Source organism: Acinonyx jubatus, chromosome C2, assembly GCF_027475565.1.
Source record: "Acinonyx jubatus isolate Ajub_Pintada_27869175 chromosome C2, VMU_Ajub_asm_v1.0, whole genome shotgun sequence".
Lineage (NCBI taxonomy): Eukaryota > Metazoa > Chordata > Mammalia > Carnivora > Felidae > Acinonyx > Acinonyx jubatus.
The window spans coordinates 16,781,212-16,798,915 of NC_069384.1; the positions used below are offsets into that span (position 1 = coordinate 16,781,212).

At 36.8% G+C, this 17,704-nt stretch overlaps 1 non-coding gene across 1 annotated transcript; it reads right to left on the reverse strand.

Annotated features, from left to right (window-relative positions):
* Window positions 1-6,719: 6,719 nt before the first annotated feature.
* LOC113594441 (U4 spliceosomal RNA) lies at window positions 6,720-6,859 on the reverse strand. Its single transcript, XR_003414830.2, has one exon. It is a non-coding gene; the product is annotated as a U4 spliceosomal RNA (small nuclear RNA).
* Window positions 6,860-17,704: the final 10,845 nt, after the last annotated feature.

A 17,704-nucleotide genomic window follows, 5' to 3' on the forward strand; every position in this document is an offset into this window, starting at 1 on the left:
AAATCTGAATCAAGGAGACACGTAAGCCTTGAATTAAAACTATATAAACCTGAATTCTAAAATAAATGAGAAATATGCACGTGTCAACTTTCTTTTGACTTTAACTGCAGTCTAGATCATGCTAAGATTTCATGCTAAAATTTCAACCCCCAAATAATAACAGAACATATAAAAATGAGATATAAAATTGTAGAAATCCATATTAAGGCTCTCAAATTTAAACTGTTCTTAAAAATTCTGCAATATTGCGAAATTCTGATGAAAAAGAATATAAGTAAATTCAAATTGAAGGTACTCCACATGTTGCCATAATATGACAGTAAAACTTATTTTCTGAAGAAATGTGCGATTTTAAAACTAAATGGAAACAAGGCCAAGCATCATCTAGAAGTCAGTTTCTTGTTTTCTCAGCACTGTGGGCTACTTTTATAAGAATGAGATAATTGGATTTACTGAAAATGAAATTTTGATGAAGTGCTATGTTGAAGGATAATATTCTGTGAAATCCTGTGTTATATTAGAAGACACTAATTGACAACTACTAGATTATTATGACACAAATGCTATTTTATAGTTGATTTTTTCCCCTAAATTGAGTTTTTCCCCTACATAGTGACTATTTAGGTGTTTTCTGTAATGGGTAAATCATATTATCCAACTTTTAAATCCAGATCTTAGCCCAGTGACTTATTGCAATCTGACTTTACCACAAGAAAAATTTCCTTTCTTCTCCTTAGCTTCTAAAGAGCCTGTGAAGAGCATTTAAAATTAATACAATGTAAGTATCTTCTATTCTTGCAAATTTTCTCTTGTTTTCTCATCTTGTTTGCAAACTCCTGAGTCAAGTTTCATGACTTACACAACTCTTCTTTTGTATCACCTCTGTGTTGCTAAATTATAGGCATTTCTTAACAAGGATTTGTAGATTCATTAGTTGATTTATTAACTGTAAAATGAGTAAGAACCCCAAAGGCAATTCACTATTAAAAGGGGTATAGATTAAGAAAATTACCTTCCTTAGAAATTTAAGGTGAGTTTTGGACCTCATTCTCTTGATATGTAGATTCAACCACACTTCCCCTTTCATAAGAAAACCAGCTTCGTTTGGGAAACATCTTCTAAATTGTTTAGGTCTTAACATTAATGCTTTTAAATATTTATTTAGAATCTTTATAAAGATTGCATAAGAAATTGAATACAGATTACTAAAGAGACTGCGCCCTACACTTTGGCTGAGTGGTTTTATTTTTCTCTTTTCTATTTTATTGAGATATAATGACATAAAGCACTGTATAAGTTTAAGGGACAGAGCCCAATGACCTGACTTACACATGTTTTGTAATGATTAACACAATCAACTTAGTTAACATTAACATTCCTCATCTCATGTAGACACAAACACATGAATGGTTTCAAAACCCTAGTGAGCAGAAGTCACCTGGATTTTTTTTGTTCAAAGTGCAGATATTCAAGTCAATTCCAAGTCCAGAGACTCTGATTCAGTAGGTATAGAACATGACCTGGGAACCTGCATTTTAAATATACTCAAGGTGCATCTTAAATACACTTAGATGTAGGTAATTTTCCTACTTGGGAAATGTTGCTTGAGGGATTTACATTCTATAACAAAAACTGATCACGTGCTTAGATCCTTTAAAGAAAATTTTATGAATGAGATATGTGTTCAGTATGTATTCTCTCAATCTCTGCTCATTTTTTGTCTCTTCCTTTGTTCAGCTTGATTGTTTTGCACTTTTGCTTCTGACTTTCATGCAAGCCTCAGCTTTCTTCATCAGTCCACATAAAATGGACATTTCAAGGGCCTTTCCAAATTCTTTCTTCAAATATTCCTGAGCTGGATGAATCCATTCTCCTTCTCGTCTTTGTAGTGCTTAATTTGAATAACTCATGACACTAATTTATACTAAATTTATGAAAGATTTCTTTATTTCATTTTTTATTTCCTCCTCATTAACTATTGTTCTAGAATAAAGAATCACATTCACCCCCCAATACAAATGTAAAGGACTTCAATATGATAGTTCTGAAGTAAGTATTACTTTAATGCTGTGCACATAAATAAGAAATGCATGAACGAAAAAAGTAATGTGTGGAGGAGATATAAATTAATCTTGAAATTAAGTGGGACTACTAGTGAGCAAAATGTATGCCTACTCAAAGGGTTTTTAAAGTATATTTATCTATTTTGAGAGAGATAAAGAGAGAGAGGGCACGAGCAGGGAGGGTAGAGAGAAAGGGAGAGAAAGAATCCCAACAGCTTCTGCATTATCAGTGCAGAGCCCAATGTGGGGCTCAAACCATGAACTATGAGATCATGACCTGAGTGGAAATCAAGAGTCAGACACTTAACCAATGGAGCCACCCAGGCGCCCCTCTAAACCTTTTGCTTTTACAAGAAATTGAAATCTCAGTTTTTAGAATCTTTAGCTGTTTACCTTAGCAAAAAATATTTAGACCACTTATTTTAATTTTATTAAAAAATTTTTAAAACACTTATTTTTATTTCTTTAAAAATTTTTTTATTGTTTATTCTTGAGAGAGACAGAGAGACAGAGTGTGGGCAAGGGAGGGGCAGAGAGAGACGGAGACACAGAATCTGAAAGCAGTCTTCAGGCTCTGAGCTGTCAGCAAAGAGCCCAATGCAGGGCTCGAACTCACATGTGAGACTATGACCTGAGTCAACTTTGGAAACTTAACCAACTGAGCCACCCAGGTGCCCCTAGATCACTTATTTTTAAAACTATAGTCAATTATTATTTAAAAGAATTTTTTAATGTTTATTTTTGAGAGACAGACAGACAGACAGACTGTGAATGAAGGAGGGACAGAGAGAGAGGGACACACAGAATCTGAAGCAGGCTCTGGGATCTAAGTTGTCAGAATAGAGCCTGAAGTGGGGCTCGAATCCATCAGCCATGAGATCATGACCTGAGCTGAAGTCGGAAGTTCAACTGACTGAGACACCCAGACGACCCTAAAACTATAGTCAAGTATTTATTTCACATTCATGTAGCTAAGATAAGGAGTCGAGATGGCCTGGAAGATAGAATTACAGGAATCAGAATGATTTATTAATTTACTATTGTTCAGAGCATTTGTACTTGGTTGTCATGTATTCACATGACTGGAAAGAAAGAGGGTAGCAAATAGGTCATATGAATTGAAAATCATTAATTAATCTTAAAATGAGTGTCCAAAAATGTGGATACTGTAAGGCATTGAGTAGAAACATTTTACGTCTCAATACTCTATTAAAACTTACTGCCAGCAAAAGCAAAATAAGAAAAAGAGAGAAGATAAACTTCTTCAGGGAAAGAATTATAACCCTAAACCACAAACGGTGGAACAAACCTGCCAAAGACTGTGATATCTTAGCTAAAGCAAAGAGGATCTGCTTTCATACTCACAATCAATCTGTGTACAGAATGAGCATTTGCCAAATGTCGTTGTCGCTATTCCGGAAGTATATATCTCAAAAATCTTTTTCTTGGGGAGCCTGGGTGGCTTAGTCGGTTAAGCATCCAACTTCAGCTCAGGTCATGATCTCACTGTTTATGAGTTCAAGTCTCGCGCTGGGCTCTGCACTGATAGCTCGGAGCCTAGGGCCTGCTTCAGATTCTGTATCTCCCTCTCTCTCTCTGTTCATGCTCTGCCTCTGTCTCTTGAAAACGAATAAACATTAAAAAAATTAAAAGAAATGTTTTTCTTAAAATAATAAGATCTAATACAATGGTTTGCTCATGGTAAAAGAAGCAAAAATACTGCAGAGTAACTCAGTGTTATACAAGCATAAAACTGAAGGAATTAAAAGTTGAAGGAGAATCCAGGCTGATGTTCCATTTTTGTTTCATATACACTTGGCTCTAAGCAGAAGGAAACTCACTGCATAAAAAAAAGTAAAAGAAAGAGGAAAAGCATTAACCCACAGCTGATAATGTAGAGATCCTATAGCCCCAGGAAACGAAATCTGAGTCACAATATCTCTGGAAAGTTGAATGGTAATGGGAAGCATTTGCCCAAGGTAGGAAAATTAGTAAGATAGTGTTACATAACAAAAACCTAGATAAAAGACAAAATAAACTGCAATACCATACTTCCCCTCCCTAAAGTACCCCCTAGCCAATATCTGAATCTATTCTAACAAAAGAATTCCTTCACTAACAAGGGAAAACCCATAAGGCTAGCTGGAGATTTCTCAACAGAAACTTGGCAAGCCAGAAGGGAGTGGCATGATCTATTCAAAGTGCTTATTGGGAAAACTCGGCAGCCAAGAATATTCTATCCAGCAAGGCTAACATTTAGGTAGAAGAGATAAAGAGCCTCCCAAATAAACAAAAACTAAAAATGCTCATCACCACTAAACCAACCCTGAAAGAAATATTAAAGGGAACTCTTTGAGTTGAAAGGAGACACCAAAAGTGACAAAGACAAGAAAGGATCAGAGAAAATCTCCAGAAACAATGAAAATACACATAATAAAATGGTAATAAATACACATCTATCAATAATTACCAAACATTTAAAGAAGAGTTAATAACTGTTCTTAAACTATTCTAAAAAACAGAAAAGGGAAAATTTCCAAATTTATTCTATGAGGCCATCATTACCCTGATACCAAAACCAGATAAAGACTCCACTAAAAAGGGGAGCTACAGGCCAATTTCTCTCATGAACGTAGATCCAAAAATTCTCAGTAAAATACTAGCAAACTGAATCCAACAATACATCAAAAAAAATCATTTACCCAATAAATGGGTAAATAAATTGGATTTACCCAATCCCAAGTGGGATTTATTCCTGGGTTGTAAGTGTGGTTAAATATTTGCAAATCAATCAATGCGATATGCCACATTAATAAAAGAAAGAACACAAACCTTGTGATTGTTTAAACACATGCAGAGAAAGCATTTGACAAGGTAGAGCATTCTTTCAAGATAAAAACCCTCATAAAGTAGGTTTAGAGGGAACATACTTCAACATAATATAGGCTATTTATATGAAAAATTCATAGCTAATATCATCCTCAATACAGTAAAAGTGGGAGCCTTTCTTCTACAATCAGGAACAAGACAGGGATAACTACTCTCACCATTGTTATTTAACATAGTGATGGCAGTCCTGGCCACAGGAATCAGACACCACAAAAAAATAAAACACATCCAAATCAGCAAGGAGGAAATAAAACTCACTATTTGCAAATGACGTGATACTCTATATAGAAAATCTGAAAGACTCCATCAAAAAAAACCGTACTAGAACTGATACACAAATTTAGTAAAGTCGCAGGATACAAAACCAACCTCTGAATTTCTGTATACTAATAATGAAGTGGCAGAAAGAGAAATTAAGGAATCAATCCCATTTACTATTGCACCAAAACCAAAAAGATACCTAGGAATAAACCTACCAAAGAGGTGAAAACCTGTACTCTGAAAACTACAAAACACTAATTAAAGACACTGAAAACACAAAGAAATTGAAGGATAGCCCGTGCTCATGGATTAGAAGAACAAATAGCGTTAAAATGCTGTACTACCCAAAGCAATCTACACATTTAATGCAATCCCTATAAAATACCCTCAGCATTTTTCACAGAGTCAGAACAAACAATCCTAAAATTTGTATGGAACCATAAAAGACCCTGAATAGTCAAAGCAACCTTGAACAAAAGAAGCAAAGGAGGCAAATTATATTATAAAACTGTAGTGGTCAAAACAACATGGTTCTGGCATAAAAACAGACACATAGATCACTGGAACAGAACAGAAAACCTAGAAAGGTACCCATACTGGGTCATGGTCAATTCATCTTTGACAAAGAATATCCAGTGAGAAAATAACAGTCTCTTTAACAAGTGATGTTGGGAAAACTGGACAACAACATGCAAAAGAATGAAACTGGACGACTTTCTTACCGCAAACAAAAACATAAACTCAAAATGGATGAAAAACCTAAATGTGAGACTTGAAACCACAAAAATCCTAGAGGAGAATATGGCAGTAACCTCCTTGACCTCACCTGTAGCAGGTTCTCTCTAGCTGAGTCTCCTGAAGCAAGGAAACAGAAGCAAAAATAAACTATTGGGACTTTATAAAAAAACAAAAAACAAAAAACAAAAACCCAAAAAAAACTTCTGCATAGTGAAGGAAGCAACCAACAAAGCTAAAAGGCAACCTATGGAGATGATATTTGCAATGACATATATGATTAAGTGTTAGTACCCAGACTATATAAAGAACGTATAAACCCAAAACCCCAAAAAATGAATAATCCAATTAGAAAATGGGCAGAAGACATGAATAGACATTTTACCAAGAAGATGTATAGATGGCCAACAGACACATGAAAAGATGCTCGACATTACTGATATTCAGGAAAATATAAATCAAAATTACGAGATATCAGCACACACCTGTCAGAATGGCTAAAATCAACCACATTAGAAACAACAGGTACTGGAAAGGATGTGGAAAAAGGAGAACTCTCTTGCTCTGTTGGTGGGAATGCAAACTGGTGCAACCACTCTGGAAAATAGTATGGAGGTACCTGAAAAAGTTAAAAATAGAACTACCCTATGATCTAGCAGTTCAAAAGGATACACGCACCCCAATGTTTATAGCGGCATTATCTACAATAGCCAAATGTGGAAACAGCCGAAGTGTCCATTGGCTGATGAATGGATAAGAAAGATGTGATATATATGAATATATATGTGAATTATATATATATATGTGAATATATACGTGAATTTTACTCAGATACGGGAAAAGTTTTCAATTAACAATAATCGCGCCTCGTATAAACTTCATTGGCTACGATACTGCCACTGCGCAAAGCTGAATTTTACTCAGATATGAAAAACAATGAAATCTTGCCATTTGCCATGACATGGATGGAGCTAGAAAGTATTATGCTAAGCAAAAGAAACCAGAGAAACACAAATACCATATGATTTCACTCGTATGTGGAATTTAAGAGACAAAATAAATGAACCAAGGGGATAAAAAGAGAGAGGGAGGCAAACCACAGACTCTTAACTATAAAGAGCAAACTGATGGTTACCAGAGGGGAGATGGGTGGGGGTGGGGAGGTTAAATAGGTAATGCGGATTAAAGATGGCACTTGTGATAAGCACTGGGTATTGTATGGAAGTGTTGAATCACTATACTTTACACCCGAAACTATTATTACACTGTATGTTAACTAACTGGAATTTAAATAAAAACTTGAAAAAAAAGAAATTGAAGTAAAATATTGAAGAATTGTAGGAAATAAAGTCATAGAAACCATAACACCAGAAACTATATCCAGAAAAATAGTATATAGCTAGAAGAAGCCATACAAAATAAAATGAAAATGACAAAGACAAGTTTCAAATACACAATACAGTATTACTAATTATAGTCACTGTACTGCACAACAGATAACCAGAATTAATTTTCTTGTATAACTAAAACTTTGTACCCTTTGAATAACATCTTTCATTTCCTCTTCTCTCCAGTGCCCAGTAACTACCACTCCACAGTCTTGTTTTTATGAGTTTGACTTTTTTTTAGATTCCACATATAGGTGAGATCATACAGTAGTTGTCTTCTTGTGTTTGGCTTATTTCACTCAGCAAAATGTCCCCTAGGTTGAATCATGTTGTTGTAAATGGCAAACTTTTCTCCTGTTGTAAAGCTGAGTAATATTCTACCAAATGTAAATACCACATTTCCTTTTGTGATTTGCAAATACCACATCCTTTGTTGGACACATAGGTTATTTCCACATCTTGGCTAGTGTGAACACACTGAAATTAGCATGGGGATGCAGGTATCTCTGTAATATGCTGATTTCTTTTCTTTGGATGCCCACCCAGAAGTGGATGTCTTTGACATTTGCTAAGAGAGTAGTTCTTATGTACTTTCACCACACACACACACACACACACACACACACACACGTAACTATGTGAGATGATGGGTATGTTAAGTAGCTTGATTGTGGTAATCATTTCACAGCATATATCAAAACATCCTGTTATACACTTTAACTACAAATTTTATTTGTCAATTAAGTCTCCATAAAGGTAGAGGGAGAAAAATGTTCAGTGATGATAGGCTGTCCTGCTGTTACATGGTTTACACAGATTTTACATTTTTCATGGCATCCCATCTATCCACAAGGTCGTAGCACGCAAACAACCAAATTAAAAAGACCAACAGAAGAGAGATGAGACCGAATCTCTATGTACACATTCATTAGACATGATGGATTCTCAGCTTGGGAACACACTTTCTCAATATCAACCGATTTGAGCAGGAAAAGAATGTGCACAATCTACAATGTACAACATAATGGCCCATGAAAATTAATCTTCACCAAAAAGGGAAAGACATAAAATGAAAAAGGCATAGAAATCCTTGGTAAAATGTTGGTAGGTACTCAAACATGAAAATGGAGACCCGATGTCTGCCTATTGGTGCTTTGAAGAATACGAATAAGCACTTATAATGAAAATATTATCTTGTGAAAACTTTTATGAAATGAAAGGAGACTTGAGTGTGGAGATAAAAATAGCACATTGATCTTAAAACAAAAAATTTAAATAATGATCAGCACCAATACTGACTTTGATTTAATTATTAGATTTGAGGAATAAAGAAAGAACACAATTGACGTGCAGGCAAAGGAAGTCTCTGAGACTTCCACTGTTGCCCGTGAAGAATTACTATCACCAGAATTAGCCTCCCTTTGTAAACGTATAGAAATTCAGAAACAGCATATGAACCAACTGTTTCCATGCATTAAACAACAGGCAGCACAAGACTGTGATGTCTGACAGGTGGCAGACAAGAAGGTATGCCCTCGATTGTGCCAGCTTACTTTCTGAAAGCGGTTTCCAGCCTGCTGCACAGCAATGTGAAATCCAAAAGGGAATAGCATGATTTGCTGAAAATAAGAGTCAGGGATCAAAGTCTAGGGAGGCCAAGGCACTAGATATAGCCACAGACTAACACAGGGAAAAGCCTTCAGAAAGAGAACTGTAGAGATCTACAGAGAGATCCCCTGAAGTCTTTGGGGAAATACTGATCTGCACCCGCATGAATTAAAACAGCACAAGAGAGGAAAAGAACCACCATAAGCCACAAGCCAAAGGAATTCCTGGAAGTCAAATAGGTCTGGGAAGAATTCGTCTTTGCTGCAGCCAGAAGGGAAGACATGTGATAGATAACACTGATTATCAAGTGGAGTTCTCAGAAGAATCACACCTTAGTGGTAGAACAAGTTAGCTCTAGAGACAAGCCTGCTCTGAATTCACCATAACCAACCTTGCAAGCAAGACACAAAAATCAGTCAGCTGATCCCCAGTACCTTAACTGCATATAAGAATAAAATCCATCTGTCTTTAACGAAATAGAATGAAATCCTTCATTCAACAGCATAGAATTCAAAATGACCAGCATAAATTGAAAACTGGAAACACAAAGAAGCAGGAAAAATGTTCCATGACAGGAAGAAAAAAACAATTGATAGAAACAAACCAAGAAATGACAGAGATGATTGAATTAACAAAAAAGACAACAACAAAAATACAGGCGCAACACCAAAGACACAATCTATGAAAGAAATAGTTGATGAACCACACTCCATTAAAATTGAAAACTTCTACTCTGTGAAAGACAATGTCAAGGGAATGAGAAGAGAAGTCACAGACTGAGAAAAAGAATATTCGCAAAACACTCATTCAGTAAAAGACTGTTGTCTGAAATATAAGAAAAACTCTTAAAACTCACACTAAGAAAACCAACCTGATTAAAAACTGGGTCAAAGACCTTAGCAGATTCCTCACGAAAGAAGATACATAGATGGCAAGTAGGCAGATGAAAAGATGCTCCACATAACAGATCATCAAGGAAATGCAAATTAAAACAACATGCCAATACAGACCTATTAGAATGGCCAAAATCCGGAACACTGATGACACCAAATGCTGGCAAAGGCGTCGAGCAACAGGGACTCCCATTCCTTGCTGGTGGGAACGCAAATTGGCACAGCCGCTTGGGAAGATGGTTTGGCAGTTTATTACAGCAGGAACATATGCTTCCTATACACAATCCAGCATTCTCACTCCTGGGAATTTACCCAAAGGATTTGAAGACTGATGGCCATGCAAAATCCTGCACACAGGTGTTTATAACAGCTTTATTCAGAATTGCCAAAACTTGGAAGCAACTGAGATGTCCTTCAGTGGATGAATTGACAAATAAAGGAAGTCAAAGAGTTGAAAGAAGCAAATTTGAAAAAGGCTACATACTGCATATTTCCAACATGACATTCTGGAAGGACCAAAACTATGAAGACAATAAAAGGGTAGGTGGCTGCTGGAATAGGGGGAGTGGGAAGTTAGATAAATAGGTAGAACACAGAGGATTATTAGGGCAGTGAAAATACTCTGTATGGTATTATAATGATGGATACATTTCATCATACATTTGTCCCAACCCATAGAATGTACAATACCAAAGTGACTCTAAGGTAAATTAAACTATGGTCTTTGGGTGATTATATGCCTATGTAAATACATCCTTGGTTATATATAAAAAAAAAAGTTCCATTCTGGTTCATGATGTTGACGATGGAGGAGCCTATTTATGTGTGGGGGAAGGAAGTATATCAGAAATCTCTGTACCCTCCTCTCAATTTTGTTGTAAATCTACATATTGCAAACGTAAGCAATAGTGATAGAAACCAAACAGTCAAAAAAGGTAAGGGCACACATTTCTTTAATGTAAGTAAAGGGCATAAAGTTTTGCAAACACACAGAGGTATTAAACAGAAGATTAAGAAATCTTCTCCCATTGGAAAAAGTGAGCTTCCTTGGCCTCATTAAGGTAGGAACCCTTCTTATGGGAATGAGATTTCCCCCACCCCAGGCGCAGAGCTGCCATTACTATTGAATTAGTTTTGGGTCCAATGTGAATGGGTGATCATTGCCATGTGCTTAGTCTTGCTAGGGACATCTAGAACATACTTCCCAATTGTTTTATAGAGAGGGAGACTGAAACATTTCCCTATCCAAAGTCCTCTTCCACTGGTTGGGTTATATAAGAGGCATTACTTCCCTTTCCCCAACTCCCTCTTTTGCTCCTGCCTGAGACTGATTAGCTGGAAGGAGCTCACAAACCCAGAATCAGGAAGACACAGGCATAAGATGGAAACCTGTCAGTTAGCTGGACACAGGTGAATTTCAGGTATATCCAGTGGGTCCAGGAGATAGATTGCAAGGTATCAACTGTATCTTTTATACCCAGTTTTTTTTTCTTTCTCAATTACATACGCTCTGTGTGGGGGTTCTGCAAATCAGCCCACAGGTTTGAGGATTTACTAGAAGAACTCACACAGCTCAGAAAAGCTGGCTTTTTTTCAGTTATAGTTTATTATAATGAAAGAATATAGATTAAAATAAGCAGAAGCAAAACCGGACATTGAACAGCGTCTAGAAGAAACCAGATGTGAGCTCCCAGGTGTCCTCTCAGTGGAATCTTATGCCAGCACTTAATTCTCTTTGCAGTGAGATGTGACAATACGTGTGAACTGTTGACCACTAGAAAGATCACCTGCACCTCGCTGTCTAGGGTTTTCTTGGGGTTTTATCACGTGTGCATAAAGTGCTCATAGCTACTCAGTTTTCAGCCTCCCCACCTCCCAGCAAAAGTTGAATTGATACAGCCTGGTGCAAAGCCCCAGCACACGAAACAGATGTTCCCAATAAATCACACCGTTAGCATAAACTATCTGGTATGGTCTGCAGTCTCAAGTATACAAAGGTTGTTATCAGGCAGAACATTCCTAGGACTCCCATGTTATTCCCCAGGAGCTGGTTGAGGGCCAGTCCTGAAGACTTGTAGAATGTGCAGGGTTTGGGGCTCTCTAGGATTGCTGAATTAACCCTTTATTGCCTACCTTCCACTCTCAATCTTTTCAAATCTTTGACAACCAAGAGCAAGTAACTATTAACAACAGTGTGCTGCTGAGTACTTCCCGCGTGAATCAAAGGGCAATAGCCTCATCTCTCCTCCCCCCTGCACCTTGCTACTTTCCAGTGTGGTCCGTGGATCAGCAGCTGTCACTACATGGAGGAACTTGCTAGGCATACAGGATCTCAGGTAACCTCCTGACTTTAGCGAAGTGGAATCTGCATTTTAACACGATCTGAAGGTTATTAGTGAGTCTGTTAAAACCTAAGAAGCACGACCCTAGCAGGCTTCTTTGTGAGGGCACTGTGAGTCATACTGCAGTGGCCACTTAGCGATGTGTTCTGGAGCAAGTGATTTAAGGTCTCCAGGCATGCTATCGAAGAAGATGGATTTGGGGCACTCTCAGATTCACATGTGTATGTATATATGTAACATATATATGTATCTTGCAGTGACATGTCAAACATCGATTTAACATATTTAAAGGGTCTAGTACAATGACTGGCTCCTTAGTGGTAGCTATGACAATAGGATCATGATGGTCATGATGATCCCGACCAATACATAGAATTGAAGGGGAATATGGGGCCACGGACAGAAATCGCTGCTAGGTGTGCAAAGACATAGGTGGAGAGCCAAAAAAAATGTAAGAGAGGTCAAGGAATAGTTTTTAAAAGTATGAGTACTTGTATTTCATAAAAAACTTAAAAAAAACCAATGGGTTTGGGGTGCCTGGGTGGCTCAGTCAGTCAAGTGTCTGACTCTTAATTTCAGCTCAGGTTATGATTCGCAGTTCATGAGATAGAGCCCCGCGTCGGACTCTGCACTGACTACATGAGTCTGCTTGGGATTTTCTCTCTCCCTCTCTGCTCCTCCTCTGCTCATATTCTCTCTAAATAAGTAAATAGGTAAATAAATGAATGAATGAATAAATGAATAAACTTTTAAAAAGGCCAGTGGATTTAACAGGTAGGACACTGGACAATATTTAAAAAAATTTTTTTCACTTTATTTAGTTTTGAGACAGAGACAGAGAGAGACAGAGAGAGTGGGGGGGAGGTGCAGAGAGAGAGGGAGAGAGAGAGAATGTCAAACAGGCTCTGTGCTATCAGCGCAGAGCCCAATGTGGGGCTGGAACAAACCATGAGAACCTGACCTGAGCCGAAACCCAAGAGTCGAATGCTTAACCGAGGGAGCCACCCAGGTGCCCCACACTGGATAAATTTTTAAAGGCTTACTTCAATATATTGCTTTCAATACAGTAGAGTTCTCTCTAGAAAAATGCTCTCCCCTCTACTCCCAGATGAGGCACATCATGAACCACCTGCTTCTGACTCCCAGCTTGATCTGCTCTCTTTCTACTGAAGCAGAACAATGGATGTGTGAATTGAATGATTGCTTATTGTACAATTCTGACAATGTTTATTTTAGGTATGCATAAATGAAATCAGTTATCAAGTAGGACAGCAAGAGCTCTCCCTCATTCTTTTTTTTTTATTTTTTAAATTTTTTTTTCAACGTTTTTTATTTATTTTTGGGACAGAGAGAGACAGAGCATGAACGGGGGAGGGGCAGAGAGAGAGGGAGACACAGAATCGGAAACAGGCTCCAGGCTCCGAGCCATCAGCCCAGAGCCCGACACGGGGCTCGAACTCACAGACCGCGAGATCGTGACCTGGCTGAAGTCGGACGCTCAACCGACTGCGCCACCCAGGCGCCCCGAGCTCTCCCTCATTCTTATGACTTCAAAGTCTACTGTAGTATATAAAAATGATAAATTTTTCATGCTTAAAATGAGCTCGAAATGCATGAAAAATAAGATACCTAACATGCTTTTAGAAATCTACTCTTCTCTCAAATTTATATTATATGTTGATTTCTAAGAACTGTCCTTTTCATTTTAACATAAATTTATAAATAACATCTATAAACCTTGCTAAAGTATTATTTTAAGCACCTAAAAATATGCTTTTCATTGAAATGTAGAATGGACATGCGTCAAATGTATTTAACTGATTAAGAAAGGAACTAGTATGTGGATAAATATGGATTAAAGAGTATTTTGAGGAAGTGGGTATTTACAGGTATTTTGGGAAAAGAATCTTAGAATAGGACTACTATGAGACTTACAAACTGGTTAATGTCCTAATGACCATTAATACATAGTTTTTAGGAATATACACTCTTCTGGACAAAAGGTTCCAAGTTCATATGTAGCTTCTGTGTCTGCTCTCTGATCAAATAGTCAGTTGCAAAGCCAAATGCAAATACAATTCTCTAGAAAATTAGATAGTACTGTTAAACCATGCTCCAGGATGACATTGAAAAGCCACGCTAACCAACCTTTGACTAATTTTCCAGTGTTAAATGATTTTTTTTATTATATGTACTAAAATGTTCAGTACATTTTAAGTTACACGTCTTAATAACAGTGTAATAGATACTCTAAGTGGACTCAGGGACTTATACTTCATCTTTATTAATTTATCCTTTCTCATCCTATAGAAATGAATTTAAAATGCTTAATGCTTATAAAGTCACAGAAATATAAGCATTCTCTAGTTTTGAGATAAGCCTGATTAACTCACTGCAGAATAATTAAACATAGATCCCATGTTTATAAATGTAGTCAGATGGCCCCCATCACCCATGTTAAAAAATAAAATTGCTTGGGGCACCTGAGTGGCTCAGTCGGTTAAGCGACTCTTAGGTTCTGCTAAGGTCATGATCTCACGTTCATGGGTTCCACCCCCGAATCGGGCTGTGCCCTCACGGTGCAAAGCCTGCTTGAAATTCTCTCTCTCTCTCTCTCTCTCTCTCTCTCTCTCCCTCTCTCTCTGTCCTTCCTCCACTTGCGCTGTCTCTCTCAAAATAAATAAACAAACAAAATTTAAAAATAAATCAATAAAATTGCCTAAAACAACACTAAATACAAGTTGCCTCTTAATTTAATTGCATAACAATAAAAGATTTATTATTTCCTTAGAATTCTTCTCAAGTGTGAATATATTTAATATACATCTAAGTGTATTCCAAGTATCATATTCCAAGTGTTATAGTTCTTAATAAATTTAAGAGAAATTTTCGGAATCTTTGGACACGAGGCTCAGCATTAGGAAACGTTAAAAGCTTCCTAGGTAGTTTTAGTTCACAGCCAGAACTGTAAACCACTGCTGTGTCCATCATGCTCTTTTATATTCTTTGCCAAGAAGAGAAAATAATTGGTTTGGGGCAGCTTCAGCTTTCTCCAACAGCACCGACTTTTGAGCCCTCAGGTCCTGGCACATTTGTGATGCCTGGACACCCTCACTGTGAAGTCCAGTATCATGTGATCATACTCAGTAAGACAGAAGGATACACCGAGAGTTCAAGCATTATTTAAATGATAACTAATTGTGGTCTATATTTCCAAATTTACGTTTTCCTGGCCTGTGTGTCAAGTAAGTTGACATAAAGATGACTTTAATACTTGGGAATTCCATTAAGTAAGGGACTTTTCTTGTGGATATAAAGGTAAGATGAGATTAGGTGGGTATAGAGAAATAAAACAGTGAAAATGAAGTGCTAAACGTGTAGTCATTTAGCATTTAATTTTCTTCACTGCTGACATGACTAAGGAAAAATCTCAAGGAATACACTACAGAAAGCTATTATTTAATAATACATGCTACCAGAAGGGGGACGTTCATCCCGCCAAAAAATTATAAGAAGAAAATTATCAGAAAGCTGGGCGCTTAATTTCAATGTTTTCATTTTAGTCATTTGTACCTAGTTATTTCTTTTCTCTTTCTACTTTTTTTCTCAAGCTTTTAAAGACAAGCCAACTTCCCAGGTTTAAAAAATGTGTAAGTAGAATGGAGCTTACTCAACAAAATGAGCCAAATTAAAAATTTGAGGCTTAGTTAACATAAAAAATATGTTAAATTATTATTAATAAAGAAAAAAGAGTACGTCTGCTTATTATAACACATATCCTGAAGTGGGCAGAGGCAGGTTGCGTAAAAGCCAAGATTCTGCCTGCATTGGCTTAGAAGTTTATTGTAAAACATCACCGAGCCAAGGACATTTAGAGGAGCAACGCCAAGTTAGCGTGAAGGTGCCAGCGTAGAATAATCTTTAAAAGATGGAGACTCCATCATTGAAGTAACTGAACGTACAATTCATGTCACGTCAACTTAACTGTAGACATCTATTACCAAGATACAGAAGCATATCTGTCTATTAATTGCTAAGTAGAACTATTTAGGTTGTGCTCACCCACTTAGTGTTAATAAATCCTCTATAAAAGCTTCTTTTTAAATGCTAGTTTTTATAAAGCCAAGTTTTGATGTCTGCTATTTTTGGTCATTATTTCAATGTTAAGGTATAGGCAGAAAAGGAGAAGGATGGGCTACAAAAAGAAAATCCGGACCCCTATTGAAAGCCTATTGTTTCTCAAGAGGGGTTGTTTGACCTTGAACACAGTAGAACCTGGGAGTCTCTGTGTTACCATAGGGCACTGTGGCTTCCTCACTGGTCTATTTTTCCCATTGTGAATCTCCTTTCAAATGGGCTTGAAATCTGGTAAGTGTTTAAGGAGTGTTTATTCAATGACTATCAATGAAAAACCAGTTTTTACCATGAGGATGGAAATAATGATGAATAGGTAGATGAATCTACCTATTCATGAATAAGATGAATAAGATAGATTTTCTGAGTATCAAGCATTCACTAAATATGAAGATAATGATTGACAGGAGAAGACAAGGAGACACATCAGCAGCAATAGATACAGTGTTTGGGCAGATAAATCCTAGAGATATATCAGAGGGTGGAATCCCAAGATTCAAGGTATTGATCATTCCTACACTTTTTTTTCTTTAATAGTTGATTCATCAATATTTAATTTGGCTCACCAAACGGCACATATCTCACTTAAAATAATGGTTCTTCTTACCACACATTTTTGTATTCTGATGGGTTCTATAACCTGCATATCAAACAATGAGTCTCATTATCCATCATGAGACACAACGACCCATCCCAAAAAACACGAAGGCAAGCAATCATCCAGAAGTTTCCTAGTATCTCAAATGATTCAGAGATAGTCCTGACTTCAGTCATTTCTCCAAATTTTTCGGTGGAGGCATTGACACTGGACAGACAGCTCATAATGTCCTATTTGTTCTAGTATCTGATATGAGTACAAAGTTCACAAATCATGTGTCTACAGATTGTATCTATGTAAGATTAGTTTATTTGCAATAAGTCAGTTTTACTTAGAGGAGCTCTGTTGTCCCTCCATAGGTCCTGTATTGAATAGGGGATTACCGATTCAACTTATTGGAGGACTAGAATAAATCAGAAACCAAAACTGCTTTCGTTTCTAGAGCAGACTTTTCTAAACCTAGTATTTCAGTTAACTAAAATTATTTTACATAGTCAGTTAAGGCATTAAATTACAATTTCTTTATTAGTCCATTTGGACTTCATACAATTCTGTCCATTAGTACGAAGTTTTTCAGTTAAGTATAGAACATAGAATCAAGGAACTGTCAAAATCCAGGTTTTCTCAAACAAGGTAGCATTGGATATTGATTAAAAGATCTTAAATAAAAACCCATTTTTATTCTTTCGGGTTTCAAACCGTGATGTTAAGGCCAATTGTTTGGGAAGTTAATATTTACTGTTAGATGACTGAAAACTCTGCTGTATATTTAGGTGTTAACGGTTAAATACAG